A 22,354-nucleotide genomic window follows, 5' to 3' on the forward strand; every position below is an offset into this window, starting at 1 on the left:
GGGTAAGAGAAAGAGTTGTCTTTCACCAAGCAACCGGGGAATATGAAGTTCGGGGGAATATACGTGCTTGTCTGATCACACCAATTTACACCTCACTCATTTGACCTTAGTCGTTGATAGGACGTTACACAAAATAAAGCCAAAACATAAACAATAATATAACAAACTCACAGTAATAAAAGAGGGAAATATCTTTAATTCATTCATTAATAACATTTCAAATTTCAAAAATGGCAACATCTTTACACAAGTACAACAGGTAAATGCACAAAACAGGGAGTTCATATCACATCATCATATGATAATAAAATTGGTTTTTTTCTGATCACAACCACGATGTTACAGCTTTTAGTAAAATTCATACTTAAAAAAAAAACATGACACACATTCCTTTCCATTCTCCATTTTATAACTCTGATTATCCTTATTTCATATTTTCATATTTTTTATGCTTAAAACTTAAACACGGAAACAGAATACCCTATACAGGACTGTGTATTGCATTATCCCAGTAACTCAGACATGAAAAATAGCGCGTTTCAGATATGACTTACAGGAAAATAGCCAGTGAACATTCGAAAATCAAATAACATTTGATTTAAACCACAAATTTCAAATAGTCCTTTTTATCTTAGCAACTTCATTAAGATCTCTTATGACGTACTTATTTTTGCTCTGCTAGTCACACTCTAATATAATGAGCATATATGGTAGATGTTTAGATATCTCCGAGAAATGAAAAAAAAAATGTTAAAACTTGATCTAATTCCGAATACTAACAAGTTTTTTTATTACATTTTTGAATTTTATTGTAATTTTTAACTGAGTCCTTACATGCCGTAATTTTCCTATTGATTGCTGTCTGTCTACATGTACGTTGACATTTTACTAACAACAACAGCAGAATGACCATTAACACTGTTACACGAAAATAATTTATATATACCAAATATTTACACATAAGATAACTGATTACAAAAGTCTCAATGTAAGACATGTAAAGAGCCCCAACTCTCCAATTATCTATACACAATAGGCACAGAGAGGCATATTATTATACCTCACTTTCATTTTAAAATTGACTGTTCAGATCGGATTAAACTTACTCATGTGGCATTGAATAATTTAGATACATGTATTTCACCGAAATTGGAAGATGAGGGAAATAACCCCTTCGCCCTCGAGAAAATAATTCTTTCCAGGGAGACAATTTTAGATGTATCCCTCCACAGAGGGCCGTAATTATATATTAATAATAGTAGTTAACCTGCTTTCTTGAACATGCCGGATTCATTAGACAAATCTAACCCTGAAACTTTCGCTATTTCCAATATAAAACAAGTTCGCGAAGAAAACCATTCGCGGATTATGAAGATGTATAGAAATTTCTATCAATATGAATGGTGTCAATATTAATTCGCGGAGAAAAACTTTCGCGAATTTATTTAGATCGCGAAATTTGGGAACGTAAATCGCACGCGAAAAAGTTGTTTGTTCAATATTTGGTTTTGTAAAGGAGATATGTGTCCCGGTGCGTAATTGCGTTTCTTGTTTGGAAAGAAACACCTGTATACAACGCTAACTGTGCTATCTACAAAACTAGTAAAAATAGGAAAAACCTAGCATACTAACATCTTTTCATTCCAAATAAGGCAGACGATATATCATTTCACTCTTTATAAACTTTTATTTTATATATTTGACATCCATCACAAAATTTACAAAATCTCGTACCGACGTTTTTGTGTTTTTTATTACATCCAACTAAACAAATTGGTAAAATATGATTGATAGATCTTATCCTGCAGAATATAAAATTGTCTTTTAAGTTTCCGCCTTATAAAATATGTGTTACTGTAAATTCTTACACTTTTTCCATGCCACATAACAGAAGCTAAATTTCAGCTTTTTTATAGTTTACCGACTTTGTAGAATTGAAGACCTGCTTAGAACTACTGCGGCCGTCGGCGCATTCGACGGTCCTTTGTCATCATTAAGGGTGAAACTGCGAAACTGTTGTATATGTCTCCACACAACAATCATTCCCGGTATGGAGAAGGTCAATCCGATTGCCAAATGTCATGATCTAAAACGTACCATGCTCCATCCTTCCAGTCCATTTTTAAAACAATTTGCGAGTTTCCGTGTCAAGCTCTAAAGCCAGGCCATGCTGAGTAATCAAGATGATCCCACTGTACACTCCTGTAGTGCAGGGCGATCGAGCCAGAAATTGTGTGGTATACTATAAAGATAGGGCTTACAATACACAAACTTCCAAAATGTTAGTGACGTCCTCTTTTTTGCAGGACTCAGGTGTTCAAAAGGTCATAGGTTAAACACATACGTATGTAATTGACAAAACCTGTAAACATATATTGTTTTAAAAAATCAATAAGAAATGAAACAATGGCATGCTTAAGATTTTTCACTATGTTTGGACTGCCTTTTTCTGTTTTAGTTAGTTGTGTCCTGATTAATGCACAAAATTAAAGAACTAATCCGATTTTGCTTAACTCGTATTAAACTTTCATTGTCAGTAAATAATGTTGTATATTAATCAAAATCACATGAATTCGCAGGTAATATCGGTCCAAAATAATATCAAATTATAAGAAATAAAATAATATTTTTATTACATGGTCCATCGTGTCGGATTCTAAAAATCTTAATATCATCATATAAATACCATTTACACACTAATTTGCCTCCAATTCTGTAACGAAACAAAACAATTAATACAGCATACCAGTTTTAGTCCATATCCTTTAATCTGAATTACCTGTCTTCTAAATTGAGCAAATTTTACTGTTTTGTTCATTGATATAATTTTTAAAATGAACATATCAATATCAGAAAGTAAACATGGCTCAGTTTAGTCCCTGACCTCTGTTTATATGCAACCATTGCTTTTGGAACCTATGATATGGTATCGTTTTCGTGTCAAACGCACGTATTTATTTCGTAATTATTCAGGTCCAACCCATGAGTATTCACATTTTTTGTTTGTATTTTAAAGAGAAAATTTAAATGATAATTATGAATTTCCATTTGCTGTTCAATACTTTAGAAAGTGTCTGCTTGCTGCCTTGTACACAATTGACTATTAGTAGCTCAAACATGTCCAGTAGGCCTCTATGGGCATGACTTGGGAACTGTTTTTTTATAATATCTATCTATGATCTGTACCAGATTTATTACAATTAATATGAGTCTACTGGCGATTATTTCTGGGTGTCCAAGCAACTTGGGTTCCATTGGGCGAGATAGGCTACATTTAGTGTTTGTTTTTTGTACTTATACTAAACTTATGTCAATAACATACAACGTATGCTTTACTAAAAATATTTGCCCTACCCATTAAAGGCCCACTACCTTTCCGGAGGAAAACATAAAGGTTTCTTAAAAACATTAATAACGTCAGAAAATATATACCAATGGCCTAAGATGAGGTTACAACACCAAACATGTGCAAGATTTCCTGCGTAATGTTTGATAACAGTGGAGAGTTATTTCGCTGTTTTGCCGTCTGGCGCAGTGATAGTCAACTACCGCGCGGTATTTAGGACGACGGCGAGAAACATAAGACGACCCGCGTTATGAAAATTAACATTTTATTTATTTTAATCAAATTGTTTAGAATGTGATGACACGTGTAGTATTAACGGTAAGTTAATAACTTTTGCGACTATACAAAAATATCGATCTCGTTTTACTTTCCCATTTTAGAAACTAAAAGCCGTTTCGGAAAGGTAGTGAGCATTTAAGCGAATTAGTATGCACCATATACAATATAAGATTACCATTTAATAAACTCGACGCTAAAACAAGATGACATAGTCTTCAAACGAAACAGAACAAGAAACGATAAAGAAGTTCGTAGTACGTGGCCGACAAATATAAAAGCTTTGGATTAAAATATACAAGTTTGCCATATACCACTGACATAACCTCAAAGATCAACAGTGCGTTTACATAATTACTTGAAAGGTAAATCCTGTATTTATAGAATGATAGAGGACATCGTATTTTCATATCTTAACAATTTCATAACTACTCCAAACTACTGTGTTCAGTTCATACGATACGCTGAATTAAAAAAATGTTATTTTAGAATTATAAAAAATTGGTTTTAATTGTAGTAAATATAGCAACAGAATAAAATGGAATTGAAAACATGAATATTGACAAAGGAAGGGATGAAAATGTTCATTTGATTTTAGGAAACACAAGAGTTGATGATATCCATAGGAGATCTCCACTCTAGATACCACGAGGCGATATATTATCCATCCGGCACAGTCCCTGCAGTACACGTATATGAAAAGGTGAGGTTGTTTGTTACTTTGAAATCCTGAGTTAAAATGATAAAAATTTCCATCTGAATGACTGGTCGATATTGACTTCATATGGATATATATATATAACGTCATTTCCAATCTTGACGTCGTTTACTTTGCATTCAATGTCTGATTTTTCATAAATGTATATTTATATAATAAGTAACGGCTATTCCCGATTGTCATCGATAATCGATCCGGTTCTACTTTGTACTTCAAAGTAGTTCATGTCTTTCGTTTTTCGTCACTTTTGAAGTTCTGTTTGGGGAGTCCTCATGATATAAATGACGTCATCAATCACCGATCACTACGTGAAGAATCATCGACCCACGGCTGCAGGTTCTGTAGCGCGTGTAGGGAAGAGTTACTCATGCACAATGGGTCACGAATGTCATAGATTGTCTTATTTGCCTCCGCCTGTAGACTTATCATTAAGCGGTTGGCCGCCTGACGTTCAGCCTCTCGTTCCTCAGCTGTCTGACGTCTGTAAAACAAAAGAAACATCATATATCGTATTGGTTCAAATTGGTTAAAGAAATATAAGTCTGAACGTCATTTATCTCCTTGTACTTTTCATTATATAGGTTGGAAGAAACTAATTAATACAATTACCTTTTATTGCATATGTCCTTTCAGATGTATGCATATTCGACTTTATATTTGAAGTTCAAATTAAACATCAGATAAATTGAAATGTTGTCTCCAGAGTAAGACTGTTGTTAGTTATAAACATCTTTAGATGCATTTGATAACACACTTATATATCGTACATTCAGAGCTGATACCATCTCGCCTTTAATACACATAGATGTGTATAGAATTATGTGCTCATGACGCTATTAAAGGCAAACATTCTGCATAACATCGTTTCAATTAACCTGCAGTGCAAAAACGTGTTTAAATAAGTGCGTATTTAATTAGTTTATGACGTCGATGTTTATATAACATAAAATTCCATTTTTTTAATCATTACTTTTCAAAGAAACTTTCGTTTTTATTCTCTGAATTAATTTAAATTCATAAATCTGTTAAGTTGTCTTTGCATTCATATATATGTTTCATTTAATTTTGTTGTGCTGTATCAGCATTTCCAAAAGTTTCAGAATGAATATATAATTTATCGATTTCAGGTTTTGTTTAATGATCATTTTTCTATCCCAACAAGGATGTTCTCACTAGAGTTTCGTTTATAAATTAGTATATTGTAGGGGATAAATCAGATACTAGTATTTATCCGATGGTCATTGCTAACGATTGTTTAAATAAGAATGTACGAATACTGTTTGTGATAATTTGTTTAATTAACCTTAATTATTTAGATTTCACTGAATTAAGTAATTCTTGACAAAGGTATTTAGATATCAAAAGCACTTTGAAAATTGCTCGCTGCGTCAAACTTCCCGAAAGTTATAACTTCTATTCCACTATTAAGATGTTAATTTGTGCGAGTGGTTGAATCAGCAACAATGTGATTAAAGCCATACCTTTGATATCCACGCCGTTACGGTAAACCTATAGAGTATGTAGCGACGTGGATAACAAAGATATGATTTAAAATAGATCAAAGTAGCAGCGTTTGGCAAAACATACATCTGACGTCCACTGCTATTATCGTTACACATATTTCTTACAATTAATTACTTTGGTTTACTTACACAAATACGACATATTTGGTATATGTACTATGTAGTTATTTTAAAATGTTTCTTTTCCTGAATTGGAATATTATTCATGTCTTAATTGAAATGTAATTAAATATTACTTGGTAACATAACTTCTCGTCCAGCTACTTGGCAGAGAAATGAAAAGGAAGCTGTTTTATTTTAACTATAAAGGGAAATTACAATGTTTAAAGCGAATACATATTTGGTTTTATTTCGTTATGCATGTACGTCAATACAAACTTTCTTCATAATCGCAATGCCCTGATCATTTTCTGCTGACATCAGTTTAACATAGAGTGTATGATTAGCCTTGCCACAACAAGAGGCAAGCTAAGAGAGTTAATTATCGAATTACTGAGTTGTTAGATAATTTTCATTCAGGAAAATCGAAACAGTTTAATGTTATAACAAGCAATTTCCTCTACGATATTGATACATAATAGGAATTCTTGTAAATGTGAATTACTGTCGATAATTAAGCCCTGTCAGACATTGAACCAATATGGCGTCACAGCGGGAGCCCGGGTCCTTGACTAACGTGAAACAATACAAAGACCGCTCCCGTTTAAATATAGATGAGCCGACGCGTGTCTTTAAACATCACCCATCCGTCGAAGACATTGTAAAAAGGAAACGGATCCGTTCGTCTCAGCAGGGATGTAAAGACATCAGCGACATCCGCAGATAATGTACGAATTCAGTTCCTCACATTGGATTATACCCCAAAGGGAGTAAAGATTTGAAATAATCGAGGCCCTTACCATAGTCCATAAATAACGATTTGCTACCAGCGTTGAAGTAACACTCTTTGTTTGCTTTTAAACATTCAGAGCACGGCCAATACATGTACCGCCCCATTATTTATGTTGCTGACCTGTTGATGGATTAAAACTACATCGAATGTGACTTACACCACAGACACATGAATTCATTAAATAGAAATGCAGACATTAAGCAGTTTATGTATCGGTACCTGGTGTGGTTATGATATTTCATCATATACGGAATACTGTATCACTAGGCATTATTTACGTTGGAATTAAAATTTGGTCTAATGAATACAGCTGTATTTTCAATACAGCGTTCCATCTTGATACAAGACTTTTTAAGATTGCTACCACATTATACACTATAATGAATGTCGAGGAAATAACAAAGTAAAATCGAATCTATGGAGTTAAACAGACAAACCGAATCCTTCTCGTGCATTAAGTTATGCCCCTTCATACTACCCAAATAGTACTCTGATATTAATCTAGCCTGCTTCTTCGTGCGATTTTCGTTGCCAAATCATCGTCTTTTAATATATATTTTATGAAGAATCTCCGTTACAATGTTTTATTTTGCTTAGTGTTTTACGTGTTAAATGCATCCTTATTAGGGTGTTATTTGAACTATATTACATAGTACCGTAGTATGTGATTAACTATGCTGTGTATTGCATTCGGCGATGACTAGCAGCATTTTAAGCTAATCATGGTAATCTTACCTCCATTTTGTCCGACGGTTTTGGAACCACGTTTTCACCTGTGCATCTGTCATTTTCAGCGCCTTTGCTAATGCCGATCTTTCAGCCGAGGCGAGGTACTTTTGTCGATGGAAACGCTTTTCAAGTTCCATGATTTGAAGCCGTGTAAACGATGTCCGAGGTTTTTTTCCGTTTTGGAGGTGTTCTGTTCTGATATGGGTGTCCTATCCGCCGGGTAACTGAAGAATATGATTAAAAAACTATATTGTACATGGTAACCGCATTGACAGACATAAATAATGAAATAGAATCTTGAAGTATGACATTGGGCTTACAGTAGGTTATTATGTAGCCGTCGATAGAGACGCTTCATCTCCCGTATAACCTGGTCCTATACCTCGCTTATGTTCTGTAGAAATGTTTCTGCTAGTCGTTATTTTGTTACGGTTGGTTTAAAATTAATATCTAAAATTACAAAGAAACTGTTTAAACTCTGTATAATGTTTAGACAAGGTAGTACTAACAGTCCCGCGAATGATGCAATGCTTTCCTTAAATGTGATGTATTCTATAACTACGTATGAACATGGATTTTTTTTTTCATTGTGTCTCATATTTAGTAGTAAACTCACAATATTAATGTCTTCATAATATATGCACATGAGGTATTTTTTTTTTGCAGACGTTTTGCAAAATTTGACTTCATAAACATTTGCTACAGGAAGGCAAGCTTTTAACATCCAAGGATAGTAATGTTGATGTTATTTATAATATTCGAAATACCTGAAACAGGAAAATCCAATCTTTATTTGTTTCCTTTCATAACATTTAATGTTTAATATAAAACAAATAAACCGGTAGAGTATGTATGTATCTTTAACAAAGTACACGTGCATAAGGCCTGTTTGCCCCTTTTCCTATTTTGCTGGTAACATATGAAAATATATTATTGACTCCTACCTCTGCAAACATTTAAAAATACGATTTCTCGTTATCTTGCTTATAGGTGTTCAATGACAATACCACCTTTGGTGATATAATTGGTTTTGTCCATATCTTCGACAATAGATACAGCATATTTTCTCAGTGAAAATCCTCTTGCGTAAACTGCATGCGTGAATATTTTGACAAGTGCTTAATTTTACGATTTGGATTTAGAAAATTTTCACAGAGTTGTTATTTTCGCGAAAGATACACTTTCCGACTTTTAAGAACGAAATTCATTCATGCACAAAAATATAACGCGATGGGAATATTTTCGCGATCAAGCGACCTCCGCATAATTAGAGTAAATTTGCCCTTCGCGTAAATACCCAAGTTCACAGTAACTAGTAGTGTAGCCGTGAAATGTTGGACACAATTTGCATTCACCTTAAAGATAATGTTGGTAGTTGTCAATATGTAAGGAAAAATTTTAGAAAATATTTTCAGTGCCAAATAAACAAAAAGGCCATGTTCTTTAATTTGTTGATCAGTTACTATATTGTATATTATGTTCACTCGATTTATACCGTCAAAATCAGTAACAATTATTTTGAAATGTTAAGTTTACTTGGTTAAGCCGTTAATCACCGCTTTTATTTTTCCACAAGATGTACTATTTACAAGTATTGTATTGATTCATAGGTATAAAATAAACGAATTACCTGCCATTTCTGTACATTAATGCCCTCATGTAGATAAGTTAGGCACAGCATATCGTCAAGTCTACAGGGACCTTGTAATTTTATATACAGACATTACTATTTTATACAGGGATATTTTGTATTTATATAAAGAGATCTGATAATTTATATGACAAGTACAGAGGTTGTATTTATTACACCATACTGTAACATTCTGTGAACCTAATATATTTTATATGCCATTTTGTAGCCTTTTGATTTCAGACAATTAAGTTTTATTCGGATACATTTTATAACTCAATCCCATTTTGAGTAAGATACGCAGTGGTATATCTAAAAAGGTATCAAATGTAAGACAATCATTCTTTACCCCACATAAAATCACACCTATAATTCAAGATTACAAGGATCTGAGTATGAAAACGTTTTATATTAGGTCTATAAAAATTCAAAATTATTGTATTCTATATTGTGAACCTATTAAGAATCAAAATGTTCAAGTTATTGAGATTTCCTATATTTGAGGAAACAATAAAATCTTGAGTCGAATTAAATTATCTTTGGAGTTACAAATATTATGCCGTAGGCTATATTTGGTATTGAAGGTATGAAGAAATTTGATATCCGTGTCCTTATTTTTATTATTTTAGGCTATTTCTTTATTAATATGTTACAATGTTACAATAGTCTAGCAACGATCGTATTTAATATCGATAGTTATGTGTTTATTGCTGTGTTTTCTAATTTATTGGAAGGCATTAGTACAATCAAGGTGTAACAGTTCTAATGGATATAAGTCAGTGTACATGAATACTAAATTAATGAAAACAACCCAAACTAAGAAGCAAACAAAACAACATCAGTCAAAATAGGGATTGGATTTCGCTTTTATGTTCACCATGCTTGTATGGAGCAATTCCTCTAAGAATATATTCTATATATTGAATCTAATGATTTAATGATTTAATGAAATTTATAGATTTAATCGATATACATGTATATTTATAAACCAAACTCAGTGCACCTAGCTCCAGCTTAACTATGCAGTTTTTGAGAATATCTTTCCATTTTAAGTAGAATACCTTAGATCCCATTATGTTTTTGACAGTATAAACGAACATTCTCAACATAAAACATCTGTATACCTACCTAATGCATACATCTTCGTTTAGTTTTGTTCAAATCTTCACAAATGACAAAATGTAAATGTGCTCGACTAAACATATTGTTTGTAGCTATATATGTCAGTATTGTAAAAGTAAGATGATTATGGATGGAGTATATGGAGTGTGTCATACTAGCTCTGGATTTCTCAGTTATTGGAACTACGTGTCTGAATAACAGCTCATTGTCAGATGTCATCATACAATTATTGGTTCTATCAGTTGACAATTTTTTTACAATAAAAAAAACAAAAACATAATGTGACTTTTATATCTAATTGAACTGTAAAAAAAATGTGAAAGTGTTTGATATACAACGTATCAACCAACATTACAATTAACGGAGTCACCCGTTATCATCATATGATTTACATTTCGTGGCAAAATAACTGAACGCAATATTAATATTAATAAGTGATAAATATACAATTAATCAACCAACTACGTTGAAATGCCAAATATTATGGAAGCATAAGTGAGCACTTACAATGTAGTTGGCATGCACTTTTGGCACTTCACGAAGACAGAATTAATCCTATTTGTAGCCAATACAGTTCGAACGCAATACAGCACGCGCGGTCAACGTAAGTTATGTGTTTGTAGCCTATGGCCCCTTACGGCATTATCGATTGTTTCCTTCCTGGTATCATTTAACCTTCTTTAAAATAAAACTGTTCTTGTCTATCGCTATTAATTAACTTTTATCTAATTCACTTTCTCTTTTTGCAAAGATAACTTTATTGTCTGCGTTCAAGTTCTATATACCGAAGAAAACACTTACATAAATAAAAACAGAAAAAAGACGAAAATGAAACATTATCGACTCAAAATGAAATAGACAAGCGCTAAAGGAAATTTAATTTTAACTAGGACAAGTTGAAGGCAACCACTAAGATTTAATTATGACTGTTCATTTCATTGCGTAAGACAAGGCACACTACCGACCGGAAATTTAGTGTGGTTGAATGGTTGCGATGGTTCTGAACCCGACAAAGTTATGATGTCTGAGCGATGTTTACTCTAATTGAAAGACGTGACTGGTCTTTAACAACAAAAACAACATATGGGTTTGAACTCATAAAAGGTCATGACCAGGATAAGTACACAAGTGTACCGAGCTAGAGGTTAAATTGTCTCGATTGACTTTAAACGAAATTGAAGTTAATCATTACTTTGAAAGTGTATTGATGGTTTGTACAAACTGTTATATATTGCAATAACCTAATATGGTGCTGTAGAACATTTATTTCATTCATCTGACTTTAAAGGGACAAACAATTTCTTACTTCGTTATTTAAACTGATGCTCGTGACCCCCATTAAAAAACTTATTTTAATGGGAGTTATTTTAGGAACGAGGGTTTTGATTTATTTAATTTTTACTTTAATTTACTTTAATGCAAAATCTGGCCCTCACTCTGAATTGCTTTGAAAAAATAAATATCCCTTCTACTATATGTAGATGTGCATGCGAGAATTTAAATGTTTAAAGAGAGTCAGGCACAGTTAACCTTATCTAGCTCGCAACTTCTGAATCATATGGTGAATGCTGTTATATATGTGTTTTTGGTATGTTATACAATATATCTACATTTTTGTGCGTGCAGCGTCCATCTTATCAAACACTAGACACCCAGGTGTGCCATTTAACAAAGAAAAGTGTCGTTTTCAAGATAGCACAAGACAACATAAGTACTATGTTAATTTAATCAAATTCACGATGTTTGGAATACTTCGATTTACTTCGAAGTATAAAACCGTACTGAAGGAATAAAAGACATCACAAGCTCTAGGTCCATTATAAGTATTATGTAAAGTAAAGGTTTTTAATCGTTTGATAGTAGGAATTTCAAAATTATGAAATTATTAAAAAATAACAATTTACATGGTCCTATTAATGTAACGTTTTTGATGAACGAAAACACATTTGATTTGATAAGTTGTGTATACAAATGGAGTTAAATGCACATACATGTATTTCAATATCTTAATTTATAATAGTAAAGCATACAAATTAAATTAACTTATGAAGTTATTGTAAAAGTATCTAAACGACTATAAAATGTTCGAATTGAAGACTTATGATTTCATACGAGTGGTATAGAACATGAGTCACACAAATGTTTTGTCATAAACCATGTTATCATTATAAATGGTTATAATCAAATATTAAACATAACTATTTTCTATGCATCACTACAGAAAGACAAAAATATCTCGTTTGATTCTTTTGTCAAATACCTACAATAGTTTTCATTGTAAAACATCAATTATTTAAGAAATAAAATGTTAAATTTAGATGTACGAGCTGTCTGGTCGCGATGTCCGAAATAGGCCTCGATTATTTGAATGGATGTAGAACTGAATAAACAATGACTGACAATAAGAGTTTTAACCTTGAACTTCCATCCATGTTCTTGACAGCTGACCCTTAACCTCTGGCCCTTGAAATGGAGAAGAGCATGTAATGTGTATCTTCATTTCTAAACTGCGTCGTTTGACCGGGTCTTTTAAGATGCATTAAATATTTACAGCGGCATATCAAATAAGATTAGAATAGTGTTTAAATCTCTATAGAGGGAATGATTTGGCATCCATCACCTTGACCTTTGATCTGTTGACGATCAACGCTACAATTGGTCGCCAGAGTACTAAATTACATTCAAATATCGACTAAATGTTAAAAGGAGGCTATACATTTGCTAGAAGTCTGAGAAATTAAGAAACAAAACTTTCAATCATTTGGTGAAATTAATAATTACATTTTTTTTTACCATGGATTACTAGTAATGCAATAATACTAATCACAAAAGTCAAAAAATGTTATGTTATTTCATTTCTGGCAATTAATTGATAGTAGAAATATCATCTGCTTAGAAAGAGCTGTGTGTATTTTCGTTCTTCCTATTTTCCTTTTAGAACCATAATCTTAAGACTTGCTGTCAGTTCAGCTAATGTTTTAGCCATTGTGTTAAACGATTCTATGACTACTTTATCAACGAATGCAATAAAACCGTTTTAGGATGTTGAGATGCTCTACCTGACGCCTTACTTCTTGGTTCTCCCGTGAAGGTCTTAAATATATTCACCTCTCTCGTTCTAAACACATATTTGGCTTGTATTGGTCGGTAAGTTTAATGATCCCAAGAGTAATAAATGATCAATTTGGGGATCATAACGATAATGGTAAACTGCATGGTTAAGGGGAGGTGTTCGTTCTATATAACGGGCCTATTAACGGGGCCAGACAATGCTATTGTTGTACAGTGATAAGGAGAAACATGGCCATATACAAACGTTATCATATTTACGGTTCTATATCTGTAAATACATAAATTTATATAATTTCATACCAAACGCATCGAGTGTCCCGTTCATAGGCAAGGAAGAACACTGCTAATATCATGAAATTCCCCGCTGCTACAATGTATTTTAGCCACTTGCTTGTGCAGAAATCTTTAAAAAGGCCAATTGCATTTTGTCTGTCCTGCATACAAATAATCACCATTGCGTATTTGTTGAGCTATGGCAAACCCGTTAGCGGACCTTAAATTATAGCAGTTCAGTATACTAAACTATTAATGAATTGTGATACTAAATTTCAAAAGAAAGATATCACTAGTAACAAAATGATTTGTTATATAATTAACATTCCATGTCGTACTTAACGGGCATAACCGCAAATAAATTAAAGTTTTACCAATCTTAACGATAGAAACAAAAAAACTAGGCTCTCGTAAACATGTATTAGCACCTTCCCAATGCCAAGTGATAGACATCTATGGCTGTCATATCCAGAAATGGCTAGATACTTTTTAAATGCACTCGTCTCTGAATTAATGAGAGCCTTTTCTCCTAGAGTACTCGTATTGCCTAATCGACAGATTGGAGACAGCGCTGGCTAATAAATCACGTATTGTGTTGGGGATTTAATTGCTTGCTGTACATGATGCCCGTATAATCCTTACGTATGCTCAGTGACAATGCTTTACAGTGAGTTACGATTACGACTACAGTGCTCTTAACATTATCAACCCAATTAAATTTCTTCTCCTATACGTAATCGTATATCAAAATGCCTTGGATATTTTTTTCAGTAAATAAAAATGAGCGAGGTTCAGTTATACATTATGTCATTATTGTTTTCAGATGCCAATTGTTATTCTATGTAAAGAGGATTCAATTTATATCAGCTAATCATAGTCCAATCATAAAAAATAATCAATTGATGAAATTGACACTGTTTGGTGGACTATGCCGTTAATCACCAGTTGTTTTCATGTGTCAAATCCGCGGAAAGAGCGACTCACTAAAAGAAATTATTAATCAGACGCCCGCTATGCGAATAACACGAAATCCGATAGACATACGGTAAGTTACATTTTTTTTATTGGAAAATCTTTTTGATATATATATATACATATACAACCTATTTACTTAATTAATAATGCATAGATATCGTTCACTATTGCTCTTATATACTGGACAATTTTATGATATAATTAAAAATGATATATACATATAAATTAAAAAATACTACAATGAAAATGTTGTGAACATGGCAATTGTGTAGAGAACAAAAAAGATAAATGCTTATGGTATGCATAAATGAAAAATATGAATTTTTTTTTGAGTTTTTGAATTTTTTTATGAGTAAATAGGAAACATCTACATAATTATATTAAAACGGGGGATGACGGGATAGAACATAACAGAACTTAACGAAACAGAAGGGAACTTAACGGAACAGAACGGATATTAACGAAACAGAACGGAATTTAACAGAATGTAACGGAACTAGATGAGAAGGGACAGGACAAATCTTGTCTGTTCTCCCAATTCTAATGACGATTCTATACCTGTTGTTAATATGAATTAATGATGTGACAATATTTGTGATTGGTTTAGTTAGTTCAACGTCCTATTAACAGCCACGGTCACCAATTTAAGATTTAATCTACACGTGATCGCGTAGAAATTGCGTTCGTTGCTGTACTGCATAGACTTTATGATTGTATTACGTAAAAATACAGATCTATTGCATATTCTTGAAACAAATATGCTCGAGTCTATATATATATAAAAACTATAACGGCTATTCTCTGTCATTAACACTTTCCTGACACATGAATATGTAAGTTATAAGTTATAGTTTTTTTTAAACTAATAAAACTAATAAACGAATTGATCATGGACCAAATTAATAGTCAGCTGATATACGGACGAAATAATATATAGTGATTTATATAAAATATGTTTTTACAATATAATTTTCGATTATGTTGTTTCTTTTAACTACCGTGCTAAGAAAATCGATATAGTACGTAACCAGAATACTTCTTGTTTTAGCGGTGCACATCAATATAAACCCCATTTATATGCCAACAATATGACTCAGGAAATACCACTTATAATTTAAAATGTAGTTGTCATTGATAAAACAAATCCAAATCATTTTTGAAACCACGAGTCTTGCATACGTTCTATTTCAGAACTTTATTTAAATGAAATGTAGAAAAGACAAAAATGAGATTATTAACTAATAACGTGATAACGCCAATCACTTCTAGGTAACTATTAAAACGAAAAAAACATGCCAGGCTGTAAGGATGAAGGAGATATTGTTAATAATTTATGCAAAGATTTACACATGTATGGATTTATACAATCGAGCTACATTCAATTTAATTGATCAAGTCAAGGTAAGATAAATTAGTTTAAACATACTAAAATAAAATGTTAACGATATTGTAATAAATACTCGTAACAAAAGTAGCATTAATGCATACAGAATAATCAGGTTTGTAGGATCTTTTGATATTCATACTTTAAAAAATCATTTGAACATTTTGTTTTTATATTAGCATAATGATACACTGATCTATCTACTTTCAGTTCTTGAAAATATGTGCAGAGATGTTTTACCACATAAAAGGGGTAATAAACACTCAAAATTAAATTACAAAATGCAACTAAATAATAATTCACAAATAAACAAATGAACAAAAACACGAACAAATTAATTAAAATACCCTGATACGTCCATTATGCTATTATAATGCAATATATAGTACAAAGAGGAAAGATTTAAAAGTGTTAGAAATAGTAATTGGAAATTATAATTGCCGTAACAAAGCAATTGTGGGACAAAACGGTTGATCTAACAAATCGTTTCGAAAACAAATTTATCATGAAAAAAATCCAGATAAAATAATTTATTGCTATTAATTTTTAATAAAAGTAAATACGTCCGAATATTTTTTTTTGCATTTGTTTCTCAAATGAATATAACATGTTATATAAACATGAAAAAAAATCATAATGATTTTTATAGCTAACCCCAAATTAGAAGGTGTTTTTTTATTATATATGTATAATATGTGGGTTGTTTTATAAATTTTATCTTTAGAGAGAGTTTTATTAACTGAGAGTAACAATTAAGAAAGATTGAATTCAAATACGTCAGGACATGTTACGAATACCATAAAGGTTTTCCATATGGGAAATAAGGATGGATGCGTAACAATATGGTACCAATTATCATATACATGATAAACCTGTACTTTGTATTTGATAAAGATTATTCAACATGTCTATCATTAGCTGCTACCATAATTGTATTTTTTTAATGAGAAAGCAAAACATTGAAATAAATAACTTAACATCAGGTCATGCAGTTCTACAACACCACACTATATTAAAAAACAATATATAATGAAGTAAATATAAGCAAACAGATTGTCATCCTCGGCGCCCACTCGGCATTTTCTTGCACTGTGAACATGATGAACATGAAAGGAAAAAATATTGATGTTGGTGCATCCATAAAATAATTTAAGTTTTTTTTATGATGCCTTTAAATGACGTCTTGAATGGTACTATAATTATGTATACAGGATACCTCCATAAAAACGTCTTCGATATGTTTCCCGGTATAACGTCAGTCAATACATCGGTACATAGAAGTAACAGTCTACGATGCTTTTAGCCTTATTTATGTTAACCAATTCAACATTGAAAATGCAATAGTCATGCATGTATAATTCTTCATTACATAACACAACATAACAAATATATAATTTATAACTATAAAATGACACTGTAAGTGTATTATGCAATAGTTATATAGTAATAATAAATTGAATTATATTAAAATAAAAAAGATGATGTTTTCACATCGTTTAAACAGTACTCGACTGTTTGCCCACTATCTCCTTGCGCTATTAAATAATGATAGAAGGAGATGTAATTCCGTTTACGATGGATACTGACATACATTACATAATCAATAGAACATTACGCATATACAATAATGCAATGTTCCTAGCTTGCAATATAATAGAATGAAGGTTTACGAAAATGTGCGGATATGAAAAGGAAATAGGAATGAATCATTACTATAACATAAGATATAAATGCAGTACTGTTATCATTGTCATGAAGCTCTAATCATAATAAGGGTGTAATGATATATTTGGCAAGTGAGGGTGATAACAACACCTTCTAAACACTGGAAAGTTTTCTGAAGGGAAACTGCTTCCTAATATTTGGTATATAAAACTGTTTTATTCTTTATTTGTAGGTAGAAGATGAGCATGTATGATAATTCGAGCTTTTCATTTACCATATTATGTTAGAAATAGCTTATAGCTAAGGAAGGAACCCAAAGGGGACATTTTAACCTACTTGCCCCCCCCCCCAAAAAAAAAAAAAAAAAAAAAATCAAAAAAATCAATAACGATTCGGCAGGTGCGACCTTCGACATATATACACTAAAGATATAGGCAAGGACACATTCCAACAATCTCAGCAAAAGTACAAACACAAGTTTTATTTGCAATAATAATTTATCAAAATCTATGCCGTATACAGGGTGATGGTTGTAATATTTATGATACTTCAGCCCTAACTATTGTGTACCTATAGGACCCTAAAAGAAATGCCTCTAAGAAGATACAATGCATTAAGGACATTTTATTGTGTATGGTTAAGTGTATTGTACTTCTTATCACAGGTTCATCTTCATTGTCTGATGTATAACTGCAATCCACTCTGTTTCTGTTCCCTTCAATGAGTCTGGGTATTGTCTTGAATAAATCTTCTGCTGTGAATATTTCATGACTTCTAGCCTTTGTCATTAATTAAGGACCTATGCATCTTTTTCCCTCGACATGACCTGACAGTTTACTTGACGTGGAACGATGAGACACTGTGTGTTTTCAATATAAAATACGGGTTAGGGGTGTGTAGGGATCGGTTCGAAGGAGTTTTAATTATCGTCATTCCAAAGTAAATACTTTGTACCAAGAAAAATAAATCTAGCCTCAATTTAGAAAAACGGCGAACTTCTAGACAACATACAAATGGTTCAACAAACATTTGAAAATGAGCACGTTTGAGTTGTATTATAAAACAATAAAATCGTTATTTAGCATATATTTGTTGAAGTATTGGTTTTGCATCTAATTACTTGATAAACAATTTTGAAAACAAATTTTAAAAAAAAGAGATTAAAGGGTAGGCAATACAAAAAAATAATGACACATAGCTTATTATCAAATTAATAATAACTAATTGAATTTAATTAAAGGTTTCATTGGCATAGTATATTGTAAAAATTGTAATTTAGACAAAAAACAACCTTAGATAGTAAAACGGTTAATTCGTTACATAAGCATATGAACGTCGTGTCTTGAATTACCCGAATGGAAACTTAGAATTTAGAAAAATGGAATATTCAACTACAAACATTGGTTTTATAATTTTGACATTGTGCGAATCTCAAAAGAAAAATATACAAAATTGAGATAGATTTAATGATTTGTACACGTCTTTGGAACATCATTAGGTAATTTGCGCAGTGAAAAAATTAATATTACTAGAGATATGAATTGCTTAATCACCAAGGCTTTTTAAGTCTTGTAACCATATTTCAAAATTAAATGAATCGGATATACCACATATTCATATATTATATCGCGTTAAGTTGTTTAACATTTTTTGTAAACTTTTCCTACATGATACCGTAAAGTGTTAAATTGTGTATGTCAAATATTACTAATGTTCACCTGAATAAATTCTATGACTATGTATTCTATCTAAATTCAGATAACCATTAGTTTTTTTTCCTCACTATTTTTTAATAAAAAAATCTTAATAAAATGTAAATCAGACAACGTTTTTAATCTCAAACTGTTACTCGTCCGAAGGTATTTCTGAAAATGTCATTACAACTAATTATGATAAATCAGGGTACATCTCAATGTCCATGTTAATTTCACACCATCATATCTTTAATATGGCTTATTGCAAACTTAGGCACTGATCTAAGTAATGTTATTCACTTCTTAAGGTATTATACCTTATTTGTAAACCTTTGTTTTGTTCAATTAAATACATTTTTGAGAAATTACGAATCGTTATCAGATGCAGGTCACTTTCGGAAACAATTAAATGTTTTGACTGTTTGGTAATGTCATTAATACTCAGGGTAGCATCGAGATTGTTACCGATTAACCTTAACAGAAAAACCAACATACAATTGAAAGATGTATAACGAGTCTCATTCCGTCGAGAGTCTATAATTCATTCCAGTAAATTTTATTTAAAGCTGACAATGCCAGGTTAACGTGGCGAATGACTCCCCTCTCCAACCTATCATACTCACGCCGTAACATTGTTTTATAGTTGTCAAATAGCGAAACAGCATTAACAGTGTAAATCTCGGAGTAATTAGGGATAGAATTTATAGCTCAGTGCTGCCAAAAACCAATTAATTAGAGATGCGTGTTACAATGAAACTGTAATTGTGCTATGATCAGAGTACGAGAACTTCACTCTCCAGGTAATATCATTCTTAAATTAAATTACAAATCAGGTCATAGGTTTACGATTGTGATTTCTTAAAGTTTTTAATTAGAATGGAATACAACGATGTAAAGAGGGAATCCTGTGAATTCATATCGGCAATCGAATGTTTAATCTAATATCTTGTTTAAAAAGATGTTGAAGTTTAATAAAATTACTTTTTTTCTTTTGAGAATTAGAAAATTGATTACTTTCTTTCTGTGTTTGATGAATATATGGGTTGTTCAGAAACAATCTTGTTTACTCTTCCTGCGCAGCTTTGGTATTTGTGGTCAGGGCAACATTTAATTTAACTGTATTATAGACAATTATTTCGGGAATCAGTCAGTTGCAAGAGTTCCGCCAATCTCATATAAAAACAAGGATTTATTACTCAGAATATCTGGAACATGTCAATGTCTGTATTGTATCGAGAAATCGTTTCGAAACAAATTATAACAAATATATTTACCAACTGTATTAACGCTATCAAAAATAAAAAAACAACTTTATTATAGAAAGGCAAATGTAATCAACGTTAAGCAGTGCTACCAGTCATAATATTATTACCGACAATAACTCATTTTTCCCATATCGTTAAATTTAACCCATGATTAGATCCGATTAATTTTCAATTATCATTTTATATATATTCTACATTATTTCAAGCACAGTACAAGAAAAATAATATATGATATCTTTCATTTCTGACCCTGCGATATTTGACTGTGTATTAACTCATTATTATATTTCAACAGTGTCCAACTAATAGTCCAATTAAAGCATATGCATCGTCGTAAAACGTGTGTCGAAATGTTCTCAGTTTCTATTAATGTTAAATAATAGCAATTAAAAACAACGTCGATTACATCTTACCACCAAATCTGTCCCGACGTAGGTCTAGCCATCCGGGTAACGTGTATGACGTCATAGTAGGGAAGACGGGGTGTGGTCGGTGTATAGGTACTGTCAGAGGCACGTGGAATCCATGGTAACCGTTTGAAACAGAAGCAAATAATTCAGGAGTAAGTTTAGGAACCTGAATGAAAGGTTTGTCATCATCATCTGTTGATGACTTCACCGTTATACAATGTTTGTCCGGCGTGACGTTTTCGCGCCTTGTACGACTATCACAAGTTCCATTATCCTCGCTACCTGACTGAAAGTCCGAGTCAGAGTTTGTATCATTGTCCAATATTCTGCTGATCCCAAATGAAAGACTTGGGCGTACTTTTGTTGTTCCTGAACTATAAACATGCTGTTTCCCACAACTTTTTTGTTGTTGTTGTTGTTGTTGGTCCTGACGGTGTGTTATTATGATTGGCGATTGTGATCTATCATCTGATTCCTCCATAAGTTCTTTGCCGTCTTTACATGGAATTGAATGAGACACTGTATCCCCTCTATCTTGACACTTGTTCTTGCTGTCCATTCTATTTCCATGGGCTACTGCTGATAAGAGGAACCGTGATGTTCGATCGATTTTAAACGAGTGAGAGGAGATCGACACTTTGGCAAACAGTGTACATTTGGGTAAGCAGCCGCCCGTAAATACTAATACCGGCTCTGTACCATCATTGCTCGGCAGGTGTGGTTCTCCTTTCCCTGCGGTGATGCCTAGCAGTGACAAGTATAAGCGATATATCTTCACATGAGCCAAGTGCTTGCTTTCTTGACAAATGGAGGTGGGTCTTATATTAAATAGTTCCCCGCCCCGACGCCATCGCGTTTTTTCTTCTGTTTACTTGGTAATTTGACGCGCGTACACACAAACCACAAATGGTTTCGCTAGACATAGCAAAGGCACTTTAGTGGAAAATTGCAATGTTTTGTTGTTTATGTTGCCTTTAATGAGGTTATTAATCTATTTTGTCTGCTCTTATATTAGCTACATTTTGCAGATTTACGTGTTTGTGCAACACTTGTGTAAAATGTATTTTTATTTGGCGAAATGTATGCGAAGAAATTAAAATCAATTAGATTCAAAATGTATACATGCAAGTATCAGTTAGAAATACAACGAACATGCTTTTTCTATTTAAAAGTTTCATACAACATGTTAATGGTAATAAAATTTAATGATATATATAAAATATAATAATTTATCAATTAGTTCGGTAGTTATATTAAACAACAGTCTCGTAAATTGGTTGTTTTGACAAACTATACCAGTAATTTGAATTATTCAAGTAGTTTACATACTCTGTATTATATTGAGTATTAAGATTTTAAGTAGTTATTGAAAGGTGTTAT

The 22,354-nt window shown here is 32.2% G+C and overlaps 1 pseudogene; it reads right to left on the reverse strand.

Moving 5' to 3' along the window:
* Positions 1-176: 176 nt before the first annotated feature.
* On the reverse strand, positions 177-21,705 carry LOC138334813 (T-cell leukemia homeobox protein 3-like; annotated as a pseudogene).
* Between the last annotated feature and the right edge of the window lie 649 nt (positions 21,706-22,354).

This window comes from Argopecten irradians, chromosome 11 (genome assembly GCF_041381155.1).
Source record: "Argopecten irradians isolate NY chromosome 11, Ai_NY, whole genome shotgun sequence".
NCBI classification, from domain to species: Eukaryota; Metazoa; Mollusca; class Bivalvia; order Pectinida; family Pectinidae; genus Argopecten; species Argopecten irradians.